The following is a 24,939-nucleotide window of genomic DNA, read 5'->3' as shown; positions in this document are numbered from 1 at the left end:
GAGGCAGTAGACTTTCATTGATTCTTTATTTAAGTTAAATAAATGGGGACATAAGAATAGCCAATAATATTGAGGCTGAAATTAATATAATGGCACCTGGGTGCAATGATTTAATGCACTGAATTCTATTCTAGAGACTATATTTCAGCCACAGCCATTGATACGTATATGTAAACTCATTTTGAAGATATGTTTATATATGAGGCAGAATGGCCTCATATATGAGTTTTTTTTTTTAAGCAGAATAAAGATTCATGACCAGAAAATTGAACTGAAAATGTGTATGGAGTATATGCAATCTTAATTTTGCTATTTCTTAGTCTAAAACTCAAATTATATTCAAAAGCCGCCGTTACTCCTGCATTATATAAAACTCCATTTAACAAATCAAATTTTGGAATAGAGTGTAGGAGAACTTTACTAAGAGTCATTATGAAAGAATACTACCTTAACTAAATTTGGCAGAATTGATAAACAAGGGGTTGGAGTTGGGATGGAAGTTTATTTCCTATTAACATCTTTTTGTTTCCTATTTGAAATACTTTAACTGCAAAACCATTTTCGAGGTCTCAACAATATTAGTGTAAGTTAGAAGTGCAATAAATGTTTTTCTACAGTCATCTTCAAAGTGTTTGACAGAAGTGTTAAAAATGACAGAAAAAGCAACTTAGAGTGGTGTTTACCACGATAGCATGGCATTACAGTCATATCCAAATTGGATGAACCGACTTCAGATAACATATTTTATTTGCCTTGAGGAAGGAGAATTCTTCTCAGTTGAACAAGAATCAAGAAATCTGATTGACAGTGTTTGTATGACAAACTGGTTTAAATTCTAAATATTTCCATATCTTAGTTTTCTCTCCTAGGAATCTAGATTGATAGGATTGATGTAGTTTGGAAGTTGTGTATGGCACCATCTTAGAAATGATTTGTGGTGACTTTGGGACCAGAGAAGAACATCATGATGGAGACATTTCTTTTCCTAATATACTCCAATTCTCATTTTAATTGGAAAAATAGTTTAGATCTTATTTCCTAAACATTGCCCTAGCAATTTGACTTGCCACATAATTGTGATGTGCCACATATCTGTGATGCACATACATCAGGGAAGCTTGAGCCATCATTGCAAATAGTGCTTTGCCATTTGCAGATTTAACATATGTGGTTTAAACCATTTCCCAGAAAGTATGCTTGTGTCACACAAAAACCAAGTTTAAAATTCATGTGCTAGGACATTGTAAGGCTCCCTGTCACAGAGGTAAGCAATTAACCAACTGGGTCTCAAAGTCATCTTTAGATCATGTTCACCCCTGAAATAAGTGACTTCAGTTCCCAATACTGTGTTCTTCATGAAAAAGTAGCTAAAGTAACAAACAAAACACTCACTATCACACACACACTTGTAAATTTTGTGCAAGTTAAAAAGATAGTTAAGTTGAAGTGTGTGTGTGTATACATACATATATATATATATATGAAAGTGCACTTCTGCTTGGGAATAAGGTTTGAGAAAAAGCTGGCAGCCTGTATCACATTTCCACATCTGTGAAGGTATCAAGATTTATCATCTCTTGAATGTCAAGATTTATCTCTAGAATGTCAAGATTTATTTCTCGAATGTCAAGTGTCTCAGGCAGTAGTCTCTACTTTGGTAGGGTGAAATTTATTATTTCTTTTTATGAATGCTGTCATTGAATACTGTAGCACTTCCAATTCAAGCTTAAAGACAGGTGGGGAAAGGAGTGTAATTTAACCCTCATTATCCTCAATTTTTCAGGACTGTGCCATCATTAGAATGGTAAATTTTAATAATATGCTTTATAGGGTCAATTTCTCAGGCATCTCTCCCTTTCTTCTCCCAGTGATCGAAGTCCTAATCACAAAGAGGTTTAATTGAAGCCATGGTGATAAAATACACTCAAGCACACATACACATTTTACAATTTTACAGTATGTACTGGTTTTGAGTGGATAATTCTGAAGAATGAGGGTCTATGCACTGAACCATGCATTTAAATTGTTCTAACTGCAAGGACTAGATGATAAAACTTTATGTCCATGCCCAAGTCACGAAAAGTTACAATTGAAGACTTTGATAGGAAGAGGAACAATCCATGGGACTAAGCTATATTGGTGCAGATGGGAAGATAGCTGAATTTTGAAGAAGCATTCTAGATTAGATGGATGACTAGCGTTTATAAGAGTGAGTGACAGATAAACAACATCAGTATTAATGAAGGAATCTGATTGGGAAGAATGTATGTTTGGAAATAATTTTGAAATAAAAAGTACAAATAAGAGTCAGAAATGATTAATGCAATGAACAATTTACAGAGCTGGACTGAAAGTTATGCAAATAATAGCAAATTAATTTCCTAAACTTTCCCTCAGTCATCTAGCACACTTGAAACCGCTGTTTGCTATATCTTTAAAATCAAAGTGAATTAATATAAAATTTTATTATCCTTGATATAATTAGGTATTTGAAACACAAAAATGAAGCATTTTATAAACTACTGGCAGATAAAGAGAAGGAGAATTGAAAAAACAATATCAGAAATTCCTTTGAAGGGAGTGACATTTACAGTAGTAGTAATTATTGTACTAATAATTAAACTGAAAACTGGTCACATAATAGTATTAGATATAACAAATGACAGAAATGTAATATGAATGCATGATTGTCTGAAGTAGTTTTTGCATAGCCTACAGAAAATAATTACTAATTAGCTAAGGAAATTTTCCACATAATTTCAATTATTAAGCTAGAAGATAAAAAGTTAACTTGGGGAATGTACAGAGAATAAAGGAAAGGATTCAGAATGGACTGAAGGGGGCAAAGAAATAATAAAACAATAACAACAAAGCAATTGGCTAAATAAAATTGTCATATTGGAGAAAGAAACATTAGAAGGTGACAATTGTCTCATTAAATATAATTGAACAAAGTTACATTTCCTCTAGGGCTGTGAATCTAGAATATTTATAGATTCAAAACAAGCCCAAAATAAGCCAAGAGATACAGAAAAACCTATTGAAAGTATGAATGAGAGCTGCAAGTAGATGACATAAGTTTGTAAAATCGAAGCTAAAAAACAGCAAAAAAAAAAAAAAAAACTAAGAAAAAAGTCACCATATTTCAGATATGAAACACTTAAAATGTCCCTGAATCTGGAGTATGCCTGCCCAGTGGGAACCTTGACGTGGAGAAAGTTAGGGGAATAATCTCATGCTTTTAGACTTCACTAAGACGTTCTGTGAAACCAATTATCCAACTGTTTCCAGGACTAAACGAACCATTAAATGTGGAACAAGTTCTTTGGGACTTCTGGTTGTGTCTATGGCTTTAACTTTCAGTTCAGAAGAGTTTTAGGTGGGAATAAAGAACAGATAGCAGGGCCACTGTGTTAGTCATTTCCTACCATTTTTTTCATCCATGATCTACCTCCTGGTTTTTCTAGGGTTCTGCCAATGTAGAGTCAGCTTTTAGCTATAGATGATGTCTTTCTCATCTTCATTTTGGGGGCATTAGAGACAGAGAGGAAAATGAAAGCACTCATACAAGTTATAACAAAGACAGTTCTAGGGTACTGATCCTAGTTAGTGCGTCCAGTGGATAACCTGATTCTCTCTTTTCTTCCTTATATCATACCAACATTATGATAGCATTATAATTTCTGAAAACATAGTATTTAGGGAAACCAAAATTAAGGAGCTATTTAACTACAATATACCAAGTAATTTTATGTTAATTTCATCTCTTTATTTATATGTAAGTACATGTAAGTTAAACTTGGAAATATTCATAATATAGATCACAACTTTATGCTGTTTCCTTCAGCATGTTTTTTAATAATCATGACACTGTACTATATATTATAAAAATTATTTTTAATGACTGCTTAATAGTCCATTGTCATGATTTATATAGCCAGTTTGTAATATTGAATATTTTGATTTTTAAAAAATGTTTAGCTGCATAAAATTAAATGCATATTCTTCTTTTGTGTTTATTTTCTTTAGGATTAACTGTGAGAAATAAGATTTTAGAACTGTAGTGTAGGAACATTTTTTTAGTCTTAAAATCTACTATTTTGTTTGCCACCAACTAGCAGATTTTAGAGGAAAGTAGTAGTAGCAGTTTCTCCACTACTTCAGCAACATTAAAAAAAATTATAGTTGAAAAATTAAACTTTTATATGAGTTTTCATTTTTTATTAAAATAGCAAATTTTTGCATCTTTCCAAATATTTGCACGTTACATTTCCTTTTAGTCTGTAGTCTTTTAGGGTAATTGCCCATTATCTACTGCAATCTTGCTTGCAAAGTTTAAGCATTTTTCATGGTCTGTTGATTTTAAAATTTTCTACAATTGAAAATGTCATACCTCAGGTTTAAAGTACTAAATGCTGAACAGTATAAAAAAAAAAGTAAAAAGTCACATTTAGACACAATGTGGAGAAACAGCAGATTATCAGGAAAGAAACCTCTTGTCAGTTCTTTCCATGTGACAAGACAGAAAAAGTTCCTGCTCTCATTTAACAATGATGATGGCAAATAAACATGCATTTTTAGGTATGTTTCAAATTGTATGTTTGTCTGTTAGCAACTCAGCATTCTTGTCTCTCAATCTATACTCTCTCCTACATTGCAGGAGATAAAAGTCTGAGAACTATGTTTCTAAACCCCTGTCACAGATTTCTTCTAAAAGAGACATTGGACAAAATGTGTAAAATACAAGAGTAAAAGAAGCAATGTTCTTCCAGTGGTGGTTGACAGAGGTTGGACTTCATTAGCCATTACATTTTTGCAGCAGTCTTTTCTGCAAATGGCTTGCCCTAATTCTGGAATTAATTGTGATAATTTCTCATGGTATTCTGTAAGTTTTGCAAATAGTTGACTCCCTGGACACTAATATGTACCCAAGGAGAACGTGTATCTTTATTCTTCCTCTTTCGGCAATTTTAAAACTCAACTGTATTGAGGTATAATTTACATGAAATGCAATGCACACATTTTAAGTGATGAGGTCAATGAGCTTTGGTAAATATATATAGTCTTATAACTACCACCACAATCAATGTGAAATATTTTCATTACTCTGAAAATTTCCCCGTTCCTTTGCAGTCATACTTGCAGCCCATGGTCTACTTCCTGTCATTATAATTATTAGAGGTTTGCAATAACTAACAAGCTAAAGCTCAAGTTTCCCCTGATATACACTGGGGAAATTCCCCATAAGCCTACATGTCTAAGGGTACAGCACTTCCCCACAGGTTAAACAAAGAAACCACATAGAGATGGGAGTAAAGGGAAATGGAAACCTTCAGAGGGAGATAAAATTCCTACAGATCAAAGAAACATCTGCTCCTGCAGCATGCCAAGAAACCATAACTCCCTAACCCCCTATCTTTTAGTCACTATCAGGAAAAATTTTCACCTCTAGGGCTTCCTATTGGCCCCTGCACCTCACTCGGACCCTTAAACCCCTTCCACCAACTATCATTTCCCTGCCTAGGAAAGTTCTGTATAAATTCAAATCCCTCCTTACAGAGGTGGGCTGAAGTCTCTCTTCAGACCCCCACCATGCTGGTGGGGGTGCTGAAATCTGTTCTTCAGACCCCCTCTGTTGGGAGAGCTTCCAAATAAATTCTTTCTTTTTCTGTAGTCATATCAGTCTCCGTGTCCCAGTAAGTGCCATATTTTCTCCAATATATGGTGCTGAAAACCCGGGACTGAGGTCATGTTGAGACTGATTGACCTGAGGAATCTCCCTTCTGCCACAGCTGAACCCCCATCCAACACCAGACATTGAATCTTGGCTAGGTGAGTTAAGGATTTCTCCACTGGAGGATCCTGCTATCACTCTCTCTCTCCTTTTCTGTTGTCTAGGACAACCCGCTGGGAACCTACCACTAGGTCAGGATCCTCACCATTCCCCAAGGGCCACAGCAGGCAGTATGCCTATGTCCTTGTGGGAAGAAACCCCTTGGCTCCAGAGACATCTGGCTCCAAGTGTGGTTTCCCATTTCCTTGGAGATGTCTGACTGATTCAGGGATGCCTGTCTTGCTCAGAATCTCCCCTGTGCTAGAGATACTTAGTCTCATCCCAGCCACTTAAAATGGGGAACTCAATTTTGACTACCCCAAAATCCATGCCCCTGGGTTATCTCCTTCATAACCTTAAAACTCTGTACCTGGAAGGAGACATCAGACCTAAAAAATTCATTTTCTATTCAACTTCTGTGTGACTGCAATACAAATTGGACAATGAAAGTCAATGGCTAGGAAACAGCACTTTTGATTTCCAAGTTCTCCCAGACTTAGAGAACTTTATCCAGCACCATGGCAGATGGCCAGAGATCCCTTACATTCGGGCATTTTTCTATCTTTGTAATTGCCCCTTCCTCTGCCAATCTGGTTCTTCCTACCAAATTCTTCTTTAATACCAGAAACCTCCTCAAAAATCCTCCTTATTACTTCCACCCCATAAAACTTCTGAAAACTCCGACTTGGTCCCTCAGATCAGCACCCCCCCTCCTGTACCTCCTCCATATAATTCTCTGGGGTTATCTCTGGACTCACAATGCACCCTTCTTCCTATCCCCCTTCATTGCTGCTGCCTTCTCCCCTCCTCATAGGCACCTGAAGAAACTACACCTCCTCCTGCACCACATTCCTCCACCTCCATCAGCATGCAGGCTCCTGACTCCACACTGATGCCAGCTCCTCTCTCACCCCTCTGGGAGCTGAAAGAACAGCCAGATTGCACGTTCCTTTCTCACTCTCAGATTTAAGCCAGATAGAGAACCAGTTAATATCTTTCTCTTGCAACCTCTACATCATTCTTTCCACCTGTCTATCTCCAGAAGAAAAAGAACATATTTGGTTTGCAGCCCAAACCCTTGCAAATACCTCAAACCAACAAAATGCTGCCAACAGCCCTGTCAGAGCCACAGCAGTCCACCCCAAAAAACCTAGCTGTAAATCCTCCACCCTCCAGAGTTCCCAACAAACACTCCACTCCAGTCAAGTCCAAAAGACCCCACCAAGGCCACACTTCAAAGGCAAAATCCTGGGCACTGAGCCAAGCAGGGCCCAAACCCACAACCTCCTCCAAGGCCGTTCCCACTGTGCAAGCAAGATATCACTGAAAGTCTGACTGTCCCCAGGCCTCTCAAGGCAAAAGGCCATCAGTCACCTAGTCAAACCCAACCATTGACTTCAACCTCCCAGACCTTCTAGAACCAGCAACAGATGATTAAAGGTACGCTAGAAACTGTGCAGACTCCCACACCCATCTCCAAAGCAAAATCTCAAGTAATTCTGATGGTAACAGGTAAGCCAGTTTCATTTCTTATTAATATGAAAACCCCTTACTCTGCCTTTCCCCAAATCCCTAAACCCTTAACTCACTCCTCAATCTCAATGGTGAAAGCCAATAGTTTCACAACCCATCTTTTACTGTACCCAGTAAAAAGCCACCTGTTCACCCATTCCCTCCCTCCTCTACTCCTCCCTTTTCCATCAAACTCTGTCAGTCCTAAAATCTAAAATACTCTGCCCATCACAAACCAGTCATAGTTCAACTAAAAAATCCTACCCACATCCCAATCAAACCCCAATATTCTGTCCTTCTTGATACCCTGCAAAGTATCAAACCTACAATTACTCACCTCTTACAAATAAACTTTTAGATTACCCCTGAACTTTAAATCTGTCTAAAGTGTACTCCTAAAAAGTAATAATCCAAAATATATGTGCTAAATATCTGTCTATCTAAACTGTTTTAAAATTTAACGCATTTATCACACTCAAATATTCCTAACTGTTGCTGATTACTAGTAAACATGTTCCCAGAAACAAAGTTGCATATTACAAGCAACACTGATTCCAAAAAAATCTTGAAAGCAGTAAAAATAGCCATACCAAAGGAGTAAAATTTATGTTTCTGTCTGCATGCCATAACTCATTTTGTGTTTGTCTGTTTGTTCACTGGCAGTATATATTTTAATACCTCCGGATAGTAATATTCATTCCTCAAAAAACAATATTCAAATGGACAAAAATTAAACAAGCACTTACATTAGTAAATAGGTATAAGTGATAAAAATTTTAAGTCTTTACTGGTAAAATTGGTGCAAATCTCTTCATAAAAAATGGTCCTTTCCTAAATTAAAATGAAATTTGTTTTTCTTCACAGAATAAAATGCAAGGTATTGAAAGAAGTAAAAAGTTTGTAGGCGTGCTGACTAAAATTTGATAAGTTTGTTCAAGAAAGTGTATTTTACCCTAAGATAAGATGACTGATTTTCATAAAATCAGGATGGAAGTATGTAAGACAAAACTTGAAGGCATATGGCAAGTTGTAGAAGGTATTGTGGTAGCATTAAGTAAGAAAAACATGTTCTGTAAAGGTGGAGTTTGTCTTGAAATGAAGTAACTATACTCTATGCAGTTATGAATAGTTACAAAAAGTTTGTAAAAGCATTGCTTAAACTGAAATATTCAAATGGCTAATTATAAAAATCATTATTAAACAGAAACTGAATTGATGATTAAAAGCCACCTCAATCTGCATATTACAGTGGTAATAGGAAAAAATAATTTTAATCCATTAAAATCTTAAGCTTTCATAAAATAATAAAAAAGTAGTTTTTATCTGCACTGCTAAAATAAAATACCTGTTAATTAATGTAATCATGATAATTATATGTTCTAAAAAATTTACTTTGAGACAATTTCCAAAATCATTTTAATAACTTATGTATGTAGGGTGTACAGAATGTATTTTATTGTTAAGGATCTTAAGAGCCTAAAAAAGCCAAATGATTAGAACAAACTACAAAGTCCTGACTGTCTATCACATTCTTAAATGGTCTTTAATTAAGTAAAACAAACAAAAGAAACCAAACAAACTGTACCCTCTGTTGTAACTGATGAAGTATAATGTTTTCTCATATTATTAAGGTACTGAAAACACTTCATCTCTCATTTAGCTCAGATATTAATACCATTATAGGTGTTAATCAGAAAAAGTTGTGCATGGAAATGAAAACTCCCCTCTCCCCCAGCAGGCTGCTTTTAAGACAATGACACAGGCTCAAGCAGTAAGGGGGTGGATCTTAACCTACCCTGTGAAATGGATGCAGGCAGTACCAATATTGGCTTTGGGTGGGGTTTGTGGCAAAGGCAACTTTCTAAACAAATACCACTTGAGTTTTACTCATAATTACCAGAAGAAAACAAAGTGCAAAACAAGAACAATGAATTTTTGTGAGCTGCCCTCTGTGGAAAAGAGAAATCTATGGAAAAACATCTGGAAAGCCTGCCAACAGGACAGATGACTGTCTTCCATGTCCCTGCCCCCTTCTCTAACATCTCTTGAGAGTGTTAAGGCAGATGCCCTCCTGAAAGTCCAGAGCCATACCTTTGAAACCCGAAAAGCAGCAGAGTGGCTCCACCAAAAAAGCAAATATTGTGGATACCAAATCTTGTAGTGTCTAGGTCAGCAGTTCTAATTGCCTGTCAGTCACCAGCAGCTCATGAACATCACCCACGAGTGTCCATCGTGCTCACTCCAAGGACTGTGACAGTTACCTCGCTGGATGAAGCATACTGGCTGAGCACAGACCCCAGCAGCACGATGGCAAGTGGATTACATCAGTCCCCTTGCTCTCTCAGAAGGGGCAAGGTATGCTTTCAGCGCTGCAAACACAGCAACGGGACTCTTGTAACCAGATCCTTACAACAATAAACTAAGTTTAACCTACAAGTTAAAGGGCCAGCTGCTGCAAGCCCAAAAGGGAAAGCAATAATAACTGTTACCTATGCTTCAAACTATTTAAACTGGGGAAAATGTGGTCATTTTGATCACTGTGCTGGTCTATGCAGTTCTGCTGGTTGGGACTCTTAAATCTATAAAAAAATCCCTCAAAATACTGTTATGAAACTACAGTTAAAATCTAAAGTCCTTTATTCCAACTAAAACTCTATATGTATATAAGCCCATCTAATCATGCAATTTCACTGTCAACCATTAATGCCATTAATGTTTAATGTTGAATGTATACTCTTATTATTCCTTCTTCTCAGACTCCTGGAAGCGATAACCTCACAGCCCAAAATTTCCTAATGAATTCCTATGCTTACCACAATTTTAACTCTCATTCTCCTTCTATCAGCAGGTCCACACATCTTCCATGCAATAACTCAGTTTATTCAGACAGCCATCCAAGATGTCACCCATGATCATCTTCTTGTCTGATTCATACACTGATTCGGACAGCGAACAGCCCAGGAATACATAAACAGCATCTTTCTGCTGCGTGAATAATATCAACCCCTGAGGGACCTGAAACCACAGCCCACTTTATAGGATGGAAGGGGACTTCTTTTCTCCACCCCTTAATAGCAGGGAGTAGCCAGAATAGAGTCGATGCCCCAAATCCCCTCACCCTCCCATCCTGCCCAGTACCATGTACCCCAATACCTAGGTTACCTAATATATATATAAACAGAGTTAGGAACGTTAAAGGTTTGTAATAATTGACAAGCTGTAGCTCAGTTTCCCCTGATATGCACTGGGGAAAGACAAACCCATCCCCAATAAACCTGTGTGTCTAAGGGCACAGCACTTCCCCACAGGTTAAACAAAGAAACCACATAGAGGCGAGAGTAAAAGGAAATGGAAACCTTCCCTACCTGCGTATCAGAGGGAGATAAGTTTCTACAGATTAAAGAAACATCTGCTCCTGCAGCATGCCAAGAAACCATAACTCCCTAACCCACTATCTTTTAGTCACTATCAGGAAAAATTTTCACCTCTAGGGCTTCCTATTGGCCCCTGCACCTCACTCGGACCCTTAAACCCCTTCCACCAACTATCATTTCCCTGACTAGGAAAGGTCTGTATAAATTCAAATCCCTCCTTCCAGGAGCGGGCTGAAGTCTCTCTTCAGACTCCCACCGTGCTGGTGGGGGTGCTGAAATCTGTTCTTTAGATCCCCTCTGTTGGTAGAGCTTCCCAATAAATTCTTTCTTTGTCTATAGTCATATAAGTCTCCATGTTCCTGTAAGCACCATATTTTCTCCAACAATAATTTTACTTTTTCTAGAGTTTCATGTAAATGGAATATAATTATGCAGGCTTGTAACTGGTTTCTTTTGCTTGTCACAATGCTTTAGAGATTCAAATCCATGTTGTTGAATTTTTTGCTGATTTGTTCCTTTTTTTCTGCTGAGTATTATTTTATGGATGATTTGTTCATCCATTTATGAATTGATGGTCATTTGGGGTATTTCTAGCTTTTGGCAATAATCACAAATGTAAAAGTCTTTGTGTGGACTTACATTTTTCTTATGGGTAAATACCTTGTTGTGGGATTGCTGAACCATATGGTAAGTGTAAGTTTAATTCTATCATATACTTCTAAGTAGTTTTCTAACATCCCTGTGACATTTTGCATTCCCACTAGCAATGTATGAAAGTTTCAGTTGCTCATCAATCTCACCAAAGTTTAATATTGCCTGGCCTTTAAATTTGAGTTATTCTATTGGATATGTAATGGTTTCTCACTATAGTTTAAATTTCATTTTCCCTATAACTAAAGGTTTTGAGAATTTTTTCTTATGTTTATTGGTCATTCATACATGTTCTTTGGTAAAGTTTCTGTTCAAATCTTTAGTTCAGTTTTGTATTAGGTCATTTGTTTTCTTATTACTGAATTAGAAGAGGTTTTAATATATTTCAGATAAAATCATCACACATGTTTTGAAAATACATCCTCAAAATCTGTGGCTTGAATTTTCATTTTATTAATCAAGTTTTCTGTGAGTTAATATCGATCATTTTAATTGTCTAGTTTATCAATATTTTGGCTGCTTTTTTGTGTCCTACCTAAGATATTTTCATTTAACCAAGGTATTCAAGGTTTATATCCAATGTTTCTTCCAGAAGATTTATAATTTTATAGTCTATCTGTAAGTGTATTATTTATTTGTAGTTTTTATGGGTTGAATTGTGCTCCTCAATTAGACTTTTTAGAGTCCTAAACCCCAGTACTTGTGAATGTGAACTTATTTGTAAATAAGGTCACTGTAAATGGAATTAATTAAGTTAAAATGAGGTTATAGTGGAGTAGGACAGACCCTTAAACCAATATGACTGTTGTCCTAGACAGACTGATAGAGAACGGCCTTGTGAGGATAGAAGAGGGATTGAATTATGCCACAATTCCAGGAACTCAAAGGATTGCTAGCTACTGTCAGAGAATCCAGGAAGGATGTTTGGAAATGATTCCTTTTTATAAAATTCAGAGAGAGCATGACAATTCTAACACTTTGATTTTGGTTTTTCTGCCTCCAGAATTGTGAAACAATACATTTGTATTGTTTTAAGTCACTTCAGTTTGTGGAACTAAGAATGTTTCTGGAACCAGGGAGTGGAGTGCTGCTATTACAAATACCTAAAAATGGGAAGGTATTTGGAATTGGGTAATGTATACAGGAAAGGCAATCCCTGTTATAAAGTAGCAGAAAACATGCTTGATAGGAAAGCGGACTTGGCCCAACGGATAGGGCATCCTCCTACCACACGGGAGGTCCACGGTTCAAACCCTGGGCCTCCTTGACCCGTGTGGAGTTGGCCCATGCGCAGTGCTGATGCACACAAGGAGTGCCGTGCCACACAGGGGTGTCCCCCACGTAGGGGAACCCCAAGCACAAGGAGTGCGCCCTGTAAGGAAAGTTGCCCAGCGCGAAAGAAAATGCAGCCTGCCCAAGAAGGGCACCATACACACGGAGAGCTGACACAACAAGATGACACAACAAAAAGAAACACAGATTCCTGATGCTGCTGATAAAGACAGAAGCGATAACAGAAGAACACACAGCGAATGCACACAGAGAGCAGACAACTCGGGGGAAGGGGAGAGAAATAAATAAAAAAATAAATCTTTAATAAAAAAAGAAAACATGTTTGAATTGTGTTCTGATGTTGTATGGAAAGCAAAACTGTAAGCAATTTACTTGGCTACGTAGCTGAGGAGATTGCCAAGCAAAGTGTGGAAGGTACAACCTGCTTTTTTCTTGTTGTTTACATAAAAATGCAAGAGGAAAGGGATAAATTGAGTAATAAACTGTTAAGCAAAATATCCTGGAATAGAGATCCAGTTATCTGGGAAAAATCTGGGAGGACCTTCTGGTATGATGGCTTGTGCCCCCATGTGTTGCCCATGACCAACAAAATATCTGAAAGTTTTATTCCAGCAGAAATACCATCAGACTGCACAAAAAGGAACAGAGGTGAGATGAAATGAAAGAAAAAAATGACTACTGACTGAAACATAATGTGGAGGACTGGGACAGAAAGACTGCTTTGGGCCAAGAGGGCAAGACCACCACCTAAGTGTTTGGAAAGTGTGAACCCACCACCGAGTTGTTCAGAGAGGGCAGAGCCACTACCTTGGTGGTTGGATGGGGTAGGGCCACTACCCCAGAGGGTCTGAAGGACAGAGAATTGAGCCACAGAAGATTACTCTCAGGCTCTGAAATCTAATAAAATGTGTACTGCTAGGTTTTAGACTTGCTTGGAACCCCTGGCCCTTTTATTCCTTCTAAATTCTCTTTTTCTGGAATTGGAAGAAATATCCTATGCCTGTTCTACCACTGTTTATTTGGATGCAGATAACTAGTTTTCTGTTTCACACAGGTCCACAAATGGAAAGGAATTTTGTCCCAGGATGGACCATACCCATAACTAATTTAGATGACATTTTGGATTTAGAGTTGATTCTGGAATGGTGTAAGTGTTTTAGGATGTTGGGATAAGGTGAACTTATTTCACATGTGTGAAGTATGTGAATGCTGGCAACCAGAGGGGGGGATAGCATTATGTTGAACTGTGTTCCACAAGAAGATATGTTGAAGTCCCAACCCCATTACCTCAGAATATTACCTTACTTGGAAATAAGGTCTTTTCAAGGAAATTAATTATGTTAAAATGAGACCATATTGGAGTAGAGTGGTCCCTTAATCTTGTATTACCATTACCTTTTTAAGAAGGGGAGAGGAGAGACCCAGACAGACACAGACAGAGAAGATGACTATGTGACAGTACATGCAGAGCTTGAGTTACGCCACAACCCAAAGAATGACAAGAATTGCCAGCCACTACCAGAAGGTAGAAGGGAGGCAGAGAACAGCTTCTTACATACAGAATTCAGATACCTTGATTTTTGGAATTCTAGACAATAAATTTATTGTTTCAAGCCACCCAGTTTATGGTGCATTGTTACAGAAGCTATTTTATAGTGTTTTCTCATATTTTATTGAACTTATCCCAATGTAGTTTTTTTTTTTGTTTCTATTGTAAACAACATTTTTCTTGATTTCAAATTCCAATTTAGATGCTAAAGAATATAAACTTGAATCATTTTTGTCTATTGACTTTGTAACCTGCAACCTTGAAACACACACTTATTAGTTTTAGTAGTTGTGTTGTACATTCCTTAGGATTTTAAACACAGGGGTGATTATATCATCTGAAATCAAAGAATGTTTTACTTCTTCCTTTACGATCTGTATGAGCTTGGAATTTTCTTTGTGTCAAGTTTTTAAACTATAAATTCAATTTCTTCTATATATATTGACCTGTGTAATATATATAAATGTTTGTATGTGTAAATATTTAGTACACAGAATTGAACTTTGGAACTTTGGAAATTTCTGTCTTTCATGAATGCCTCCTTTTCATATAAATTTTGAAATTTATTGACATAAAGTTTTTTTATGTTATTCCATTTTCTCTTCAGTAATTGTAATATATGTGATGATTTTTCCTTTTTATTCTGGATATTGATAACTTTTGTCTGTTTTCCTTTTATCTTTCTATCTAGTTTCTTCAGGTGGAAAATAAAAGTCTAACTTGATTTTTTATTAAAATTCATTGGTGATTGATTTTTCTCTATTTTTATTATTATTTTTAAAAGAAACTTAGATTACATAACTATTACATCAAAAATATAGGGGATTCCCATAAACCATATCGCCTCCCCTCCTACACTTTTCCCCATTAACAACATCTTTCATTAGTGTGGTACATTTGTTACAATTAATGAACACATATTGAAGCATTGCTAATAACCATGGTCTATAGTTAGCATTATGGCTTGCACTTTGTACCACGTAATTTTATAGGTTTTGACAAAATATAAAATTGCCTGTATCCATCATTTCAAGATCATGCAGAACAATTAAAAGGTCCCCCTAATGCTCCATGTTACACTTATTCTTCCCTCTCCCTCCCCTCAGAACCTGTGGTAACCACTGTCCCTGAACTAATGTTAAAATTTCTTCCATTACTACAATAATAATAAGTCTACTTTGTCTGTTTAACATTTCATTAATTTCATTTTGTATCTTTATTACATTTTTCAACTGCTTACATTGGTTTAATTTGCTTTTTTTCTAATTTCTTTAGGAGGAAAATAAAATGTTCGCTTTAAGAGCTTACTTCTTTTCAACATAGTTTTTTTAAAACATAGATATTTGTTACTATATGTTTCCCTCTAAGCTCAGTTTTAGCTACCCCAAGTTTTTATGTATTGTTTTTATTTTCATTCAATACAAAATGTTTCTATTTTCTCTTGTGATTTCTTCTTTTACCCATGGAGTATTTATATGTGCACTTCCATTATTAAAATATTTGGAAGTTTTCCAGATATATTTTTCCTATTGATTATTCTCATGGTTAGAAAATGAAATTTTTATTATTTCATACCTTTTAAATTTATAGATTTTTTCATGCCAGTAGATGATTGTTTTAGTTTCCCAGGCCACTTAAGCCAATAACATTAAAATTTCTGCCTTAGACAATGGCAATTTATTTGCCCACAGTTTTAAGGCTGGAAAAATGTCCAAATAAAGAGAACAAATATGAAGATGATGCTTTCTCCCCAAAGACTGTGGCATTCTGGGGCTTGCTGCTAGCAATCTTTGGTCCTTAGTTTGCCACATGGCAGAATCTCCTGGTCTCTCCCTTCTCTTCCATATTCCATTGATTTCAGCTTCTGGCTGTTCCACCCATGTCTCTTTTTATTTTTGAATTCCATTCTCTTGTAAAGGAGTACAATAACGAGATTAAGACCCTTCCTGATTGAGATGGGTTACAACTTAACTAAAGTAGCCTTAACTAAAGGTCTTACTTAAAATGGATTCATACCCACAGGAATGGGTTATATTTAAGGACATATTTTTCTGTGGTACATACAGCTTCATACCATACACTCCACCCTCTGAAGCCCAAAACAACATGTTTTCTTATTTATGCAAAATACAATTTTTCCATTACAATATCTCAAAAGCTAGTTATTTCAGAAACAGCACTTAGTAAAAAGTTTCCTCAAAATCAGTTATAGGTGTATTCTGTCCTGGGGCACAGTTCTCCTCTGTCTGTGAACCTGTGAAACCTAGAGAACAAGTTATCTGCTCTCAATATACAATAGAGGGATAGGCATAAGAATTCCTTTAGAGAATAATTGTAAGGAAAACGGGTCATGGTTTCCAAATAATTCTGAAACCCAGCAGGACAGATCCCATTAGATTTCAAGGTCTAAGAGCCATGTATGAAATGATATTTTATCCTCTGATCCAGAAGCAGCAGCAGCCCCACCCCTTCCAAGTGCTTGCTCAGTGGCCATGCCCTCCCCAAACACTAGCGGGAAGGCTCCACTTTCTTCAAGCATCAGGATGGTGGCCAGGATTTCCACAAAATACGGGGGCACAGGCTCCACTATCTCAGAGCATTGAGGTGATGGCCAGACTTTCCCTAGTCCCCAGGTCTGTCAGTCAGCCAAAGGAGTGGTGATGCAAATTACCAGAAATATAAGGAGTATTTATTTGGTGTAGAAGTTTACAGTTACCAGGCCATAAAGTGCCAGTTACTTCCCTCACCAAAGTCTATTGCCAATGCTGGAGCAAGATGGCTGCCAATGTCTGCAATGGTTCTGATATCCTCTTCTTTTAAGGCTCCTTGGTCCCAGCTTCTTCCAAAATCAACTGCAGACTGGGATAAGCCTCGTCTCTCTCCTGGAGCTTATTTCTCTCCAGGCTCAGCTGCTCTGCTTTTTCCACAAGGCCAGCTGTAGGCTATCAGGCAAACAGCTCATGTCTCTTCCTGGGGCATCTGCCATGTCTAATGGAGCCTTCTCTCCTTCCTCATGTATTTGCTTCTCTGTGTGTTTACTTCCCAGGACTCTAATATCAAAACTCTAACTTTCTCCTCTGCCATGTTGTTTTCTCTGTGATTCTCTACCCACCAAGGGGGCAGGGTTGCAACATCCTGTTGATGTGGCCCACTCAAAGCATTAATCATTATTTAATCAAGGAAAAGTGAAACCTCTGAATCCAATCCAATCTAACATGCCCAGACGAACAGACCAATTCACAAACATAATCCAATACCTATTTTTGGAATTCATAAACAATATCAAGTTGCTACACCAGGGCCCAGACTCCACCCTCTCAGAACACTGGGGCAGCAGTACTCTTCCTGAACAACAGGACAGAATGCTCGCCCTCTCCAAGCACCAGAACAGATTCACCTTTTCTATGCACATAGATGGGCCTGCTCTATTAGCCTGAGAGGATATCTTTGGTTATCATCTTCCACGGTTCTTTGAATATCATCTTTGGATATCATCTTCCATGGTTCTGTCTTTTAGGTGATATTTCCTTCAGTTTTCCTCTTTTCTGCCCCTTTTAATCCAGGCTGGCATGGCTCCATTCATACAAATCATGCAAAAAAACAAAAAACAAAAAACATACACAAAAAACCTTGTAAATTTTGCACATATTCCATTTTCAGCTTATCCCTTTCTTCTCTCATTTTACTATAAGCTTCAAGAGAAACCAGTCTGAACTTTCTACGCTTAGCTTGAAAATCAACTCAGCTAAGTATCTAAGTCCATTACTCTCAAGCCCTATGTTCCATCCAACATCAGAACACAATTTTGCCAAGTTCTCTTCCACTTTGAAACAATGATTAACACATTCATGATTTCCAGTAACACATTCATCATTTCCTTCTAAGGCTTCATTGGGAGTACCTTTAGTGTCAGTATTTCTATCAACAGTCTGTGGCTGTCTCTTTATGAATTTCATTCTACCAAAAACAGAACTCTAGTAATTAGGATTCAACCTGATTGAGTGCCTCACACCATCACTGAAGTAGTCTCATCAAAATTCCCTATTTATAATGGGTTCACACCCACAGGAATAGATTAAATTTAAGAAAATGTTTTCTAGGGTACATAGAGCTTCAAAACAAAACAATGATTTATCTTGGAGAGTGTTTCACCTTGAAAAATTTATATTCTGCTGCTGCTGTGTATAATGTTCTACATATGCCAATATATCAAATTTGTGGTTTTGTTATTAAAGATTTTTATATAATTACTATTTTGGGGGGAGAGGGTACTTGTCATCTTAATTATAGAGAGACATGTTGAAGTATCCAGCTCTAATTGTGCATTTATCTAATTCTCCTTTTATTTCTGTGGTAGGTTGAATTGTTACCTAGAAAACATTTCCTTAATCTAAATGCTTTCTTATGGGTGTGAACTCATTCCAAATGGGACTTTTGAAGATATTATTTTCAGTTAAGGTGTGGCCAACTGGAATAAAGATGAGTCTCAAACTTATTACTAGAGGCCTTATAGCTCAGGCCACTGAGATAAAACCACTAGGGAAAAGTGGAAGCTGGAAGTCAAAGGAACCTAGAAGCGAAAGGATAGGATATCACCATATGCATTTCCATAGGATGGAAAAGCAAGGATGCAGGGATTGATGGCAGCCAGTCCTAGAACTGATGCTTTAGGGATAAAGCATCAACTTATTGATGACTTGATTTTAGTTTTCTTCTAGCCTCAAAATTGAGTCAATAAATTCCTATTAGTTAAACCAATCCATTGAATGGTATTTGTTTTAGTAGCTGGGAAACTAAAACAATTTGTATTAGGCATTTTTTTCATGTTTCTCAAATTTCTGTTATTAGGTACATAGGATTGTTATGTCTTTTTGATAAACTAACTTTTATTTCTATAGAATATCTCCTTATAACTTAGTGATATTCTTTCTTCTGAAGTCTACTTTGTCCTACATGTTATATTACCTGTCCATATTTCTTTTGATTAGTGTTGTCATCGTATGTCTTTTTGTATCCTTTCACTTATAACCAATTTGAGTCTTATATTTAGAGTGGATTTCTTATAAATACTATATAGTTGGATATGGCTTTTTAAAAATTCACTGTGATATTCCTCTCCTTTTAAATCATTTGTTTAGATCACTGAAATTTAATGTACTTTGGACAAAATCTGCAATCTTAGTTTTTTTTTCCCTTCCACAGTATTTTAATCTTGTTTATTCTTTTTCTTTTCCTAACTTGTTCTGATTTGTTCATTTTTTATGGTTCCATTTTCTCTTCATTATTCAATTATTGAATGAATATATAGTCTACATATATAGATTATATAGTCTGTCTCTCTCTCTATGTATATATATGCATATATTACAGTTTACATTCACACATTCACATTATATCAAGCCAGTTCATGTACAGTGTAAGAAGAGTCCACTTAATCCCTCTTGGCTTCATGTTACTGTTGTCATGTGCTTTATTTTTACTCACATTATAATCTTAACAAACATAGTTATTTTTGCTATATACCATGAATTGTCTTTTAAAAGATTAAAAAGAAGAAAAAGTGATTTTATTATTAACCTTCATAATTACCCTTTCTGGCACTCATCGTTCTTTCGTGTGGATCTAACTTTCTATCTGGTATTATTTTTCTTTTTCTTGAAGGATTTCATTTAACATTTCTTATAGTGCTGTCCTGCTGGTGATTAGTTATCTCAGTTTCTTATGTGTGCAAAAGTCACAAATAAATGAAGTTATTTTGCCTTCATTTTAAAACATATTTTCTCTGTGAAAAAAGTTGTTGAGAGATTTTTAAAATACTAGAAAGATGTGAATACTTTTCTCGTGACTTGCCTAGCCTCTGGTTAGAAGGTTACTATCATTTTTACCTTTGTTCATTTTCCATTCAAGGTGTCTTTATTTCTCCTCTGGCTGGTTTTAGGATTTTCTCTATATCACTGATATTTTAGTTTCTTCAATCTGTAGAATTAAAAGTGATTCATAAAATTTTAAAAAATCATGGATATTATTTTTCAATTTTTTTCTCTAATTCTCACCTCAAACTTTTTCTGAGACCCCAGTTATACATATTTTAGATTACTTAATGTCTCACAGATTACTGACATCCTGTTCATTTTTTCCATCTCCCCCATAATTGTTTTGAGTGGTTTCTATTGCTATATCTTCAAGTTCACTATTGTTTTCTTCTCAAGTGCTTCATCTTATATTAATCTCATTTCATTTAAATTATCATATTTTACACTGTAGAATTTCCATGTGTATCTTTTTTATATCTTCTTTTTCTGTCCTCATTATGTGCATATTTTCTTCTACATCATGTTTATGCAATTTATATGTTTTAAAGTATTTAATCTCTGTCACTTATGGGATTGTTTTCAGCACTTGATGTTCCACCTGGTTATGGATCACATTTTCCTTTCTTTGCAAATCTGGCAACTTTTATTTGAACATGGGTATTATTAATTTTACATTGGTGTTTCCTGTAGTTTGCTGTATCCTTAAAAGAATTTTGGATTTTTTTCTGGCATGTGGTCATGTTTGTTCAGGTCAGTTTGATTACCTCAGAGTAGTCAGTCTTCTTACATGGTATCTAGCTTCCTGTATAGTTAATGTCCCAAGTGAACTGGGCAGAAGTTTTACGAATTTTTACAACCTAGTTTTCAAAGTCATATAGGGACAATTGTTGCAAATTCTATTGTTGGAACCTTACAGGTGGATCCACATTGAGGGGAAAGGGACACCTATGCCACCTCCTAATAGGAAGTCAGAGAAGATGTGGTCATGTTTTAAACTGCCATAGCTCTATTACATTCCTTCCTGCTTGTACTCTTTATAGTGTTTTTTTCCCCTTACTATATTCTAATGCAGAAGTTAGTGCTGTAATTTGGGCACTGCCGTAACAACAGACCAAAATTAGGTGGAATTGGCTTAGCAAATAGGTGGCAAGCTTCAATGAAATAGATATACTAGTTGGAGTCCATAGAACCCTATTATATTATGGCACATTTGGTTAAATTGTCAATTGTGATAACTTGGAAGGCAGAATGCTTGTAGAATAAAGTTTGAAAGAGATTGCCAGTATGTGCTGACTACAATTGGTGACATTTAGCAAGATGTTACAAGAAAGATATTAGCTAAAGCAAGAATGGCTAGTTTTCAACCAGAAATCAAAGGTAATAGAAGAGAAAGTTCAGAGCCTAAATGCCTACAAGATTGGAAAAGCTTATTGTTTCTGGAAATCAAATATTAAGAGATAAGTTATAAAAGGCTTTAAGTAACCAAGATCTACATGGACTCTTCATTAAAGAAAATGATTCATCTTAATGGTAATTATCAGATTAAGCAACTTTTCCTCTCCTACCTACCCCTATTTTTCTAGATAACCTCAAGAAATCACCAAGGAAACAATGAAATGGACAATCCCTAAGACAGTCTGGGAAACCACTTAAGCATACATATTGGGGGAAAAAACTAACTAGAGACAAATAGAAAAGAACCAGAGTTCAGAAATTTGTTACTAGTGATCTTAAAAAAATATGCAGAACCAAAAGTGATTGCAAAACTTGATTACCTCCCAGTAAAGCCAAGATGCTCTATGAAGCCTTTGAAAACCCCCAGTAGGAAAATCACAGCTTATAACCTAGTATTTTGAAGTAACACTATGCACTTTACATTTTTAATTATAATTATTAATCAGTAGACCTTGAAATAGAGATATTTTCCTGGACTATCCCATGGGACTTAATCTAACGGCATGAGCTATTTAAAGCAGAGTGTTTTCTCAGGCTAACTAAAAGGGGATATCAGAGAGATTCAAAGCATGAGAATTTTTTTATTTCCCCCCGCCCCGCAGTTTTTTGCTTGCTGTCTGCTTTCTGTGTCCATTCGCTATGCATTCTTCTGTGTCTGTATTTATTTTTATTTATTTAATTCCCCTGCCCCCACCACACACACACACTCCCGTGGCTTGCTTGCTCTCTGCTCTCTGTGTCCATTTGCTGTGCATTCTTCTGTGTTTTTGCTTGATTCCCTTTTTTGTGGCATCACCTTGCTGAGTTGGCTCTCTGCCTCGCTTGTGGGCCAGTGGTACTCTGTGGTGCTTGAGGGCCGGTGGCTCTCCACAGCATGTGAGTGAGCCTGCCTTTACAAGGAGGCCCCGGGACGTGAACACAGAGCCTCCCATATGGTAGATGGCAACCCAACTGATTGAGCCACAGCTACTTCCCAAAGCATGAGAATTTGATGTACCTTTGCTGACTTAAGGTTGGAGGGGGGAATGTATCAAGGAGATGAGACCTCAGTCTTACAACCCCAAGTAACTAAATTCTGCCAACAAGCTTCAGGTTGTTACTTCAAAGCATAATCTTTCCAGAACCACCTATAAAGGAACATAGCCCTGCAGGCACCTTGATTTAAGCTTTGTGAGTCATGATTAGAGAATCAATCTGGGCTGTGCCAGACCTCTGACCTGTACGACCATGAGTTAATCAATGAATATTATTTTAAACCATTAAGTTTGTGGTATTTGCATGCAGCAATAGAAAAATCATGTGTTATTTGACCCACCAAGCCCTAATGTTGATCATAAACAGTGGTACTCCATTAACAAGTGGAGAAAATGCATTTAAGACCAGGCGTGAACACATCTTATAAGCATAAGTAAGTATGAATAAGTCACTCTAACTCCCAACATACCTTCTAAACTACATAGCCACTTCTCTCTCTCAATTTCACTGTTGGCCTTTTAGAGCATTATCTATGACCAGCTGACAAATAAAAACCACATTTGGGATCTTGTTTATGCATAATTTCACATGTTCTGTTGGCATCAACCTAAAATAAAACATAATACTCATATCCTGGGATGGTCATGAAAGACTAGGGGAAGGGAAATCCTCCTAATCAGCTGTTTGGTTTCAGGTGAAGGAGCAATGGGCAGAGGTATGGATCTAAATTTATTTATTGTCAGGGGCTAGTTTTGCTGAGTGACCAGGGATCTGGAAAGAATAAAATTGGAGTATTGTTGACAAAACAAGAATGGGGAAGATATATTTGGATGGAACTTTCAGAGTGTATTTCTATTACACATAAATGCCCATAAGAGGGTATACAGTATACAAGTAAACAAGACAACCCATTCTGTGAATGTCAAGCAATCTCTTTTCTCAATTTGCTCTATGGGATCATTAACAAAATATCCACGATAACAAGAAAAGAAATTAGATATGAGTTAAAACTACGCCCATTCAGTCTCAAGTGCTGTGATGGTATTACCATTTGCTGGATGCTCAACTTGCACTACCTGCCAACAGTAGCAGACAGTGCTGAGCTCCTGATATGATGCCATTTCCTGGGGAGATGAACCATTGCATTGATTGCATTTGACACCTGCCATTTTGAAGGAGGCAATGATTTGTCCTCTTTGAAATTGGCAGTTTGAATATGAATTTTCCTATCCTATCCACAATGCTTTTGCTATCTCCATCATGTGTAGACTTAATGAATAGCAAGTTTGCCATCATGTCTGACCAAGTAATGTTTTTTTTTAGGAAAGGTAGTGAGGCAATGGGCTTAACCTACAGGCTGTGTTGGTTTTATTCACATACCAAACCAGATGTAATAAAAAGAAAAAGTTTAATGGAAACATGGAATCACCTATTAAAAACACAATAATAGTTTTATTTGGGTGAAAACAAGTAGCAATGTGGAGGACTGTACTAAAGATATACTGTATGCTCTGAACCAGTGACTAATGTGGTATGGCTGTGGGGGCATCTCTTGTCACCAACAACCCACTCACAAACATTTTATTTTCTGCCTCCATAATTTTAAGCTCTGCTGGTTTAAATGTGAGCAGAAAAGTTCCCACCAGAATGCATAACCATGTTCCCACTGAACAGAAATTTGTGACTACCATCCAGCAAGTTCCATCTTCTCACACCACTAAACCAACATTCACGAAAGGGAGTTAAAATACTGGTTGGGAGATGGAACCTGATTGTAAAGATAAAATGTGGTTGTTAGGGACAGGGTTGCTAGATGAATTATGGGATGCCCACTTAAGTTGGAATTTTAGATAAACAATAAATGCAATATTTGGACATATTTATGCTCTAGAGGTATTTGTTATTTATGTTAAATTTGAATTTAACAGTGTTTGTTTTTATTTTCTAAATCTGGTGATTCAAATTGGGGTAAAGTGAGGTATTCTGGGAATCTAGTAGAGTCTCAGGTACCATTGATCCTTCATTTTCTTTCCCTCTCTAACCATTTTAGTTTGTGTCCTCATCACCATACAAACTATTGCTATAGCTAAATGGCCTCCTTGTCCTGGCTTTTTCTCTAGAGCCAATCCTGTATACCAAGTGTAGAAAAGTCAACCTAAAACAGCTAAAATTCCATGACATTCTTCTGTTCAAAAACAGGATTCCTCTTTGCTAAAGAAATAAACCTCAAACTCTTAAGCCTTGAATTCAAAGCCTTTCATACTTCATGTTTTTCTCTCACAACATCTTGAAGTCAATTCCTTAATCCAACCATGTTATCTTCTCTGATGCATATGTCTTCCCATGAACCTGTGTAAATCAGAGACACACTTAAATTATCCATCTTTTGTTGAAGATTTTATTATTATTCCAGCAATGAAAGACCATTTCTTGTAAAATAGTACAATAAGAGAAAGTAAACTTGTGCTCATGTCTCTGAATATA

Source organism: Dasypus novemcinctus, chromosome 1, assembly GCF_030445035.2.
Source record: "Dasypus novemcinctus isolate mDasNov1 chromosome 1, mDasNov1.1.hap2, whole genome shotgun sequence".
Lineage (NCBI taxonomy): Eukaryota > Metazoa > Chordata > Mammalia > Cingulata > Dasypodidae > Dasypus > Dasypus novemcinctus.
The sequence above is the reverse complement of the archived record's forward strand: the minus strand, read 5'-3'. Positions refer to the sequence as shown.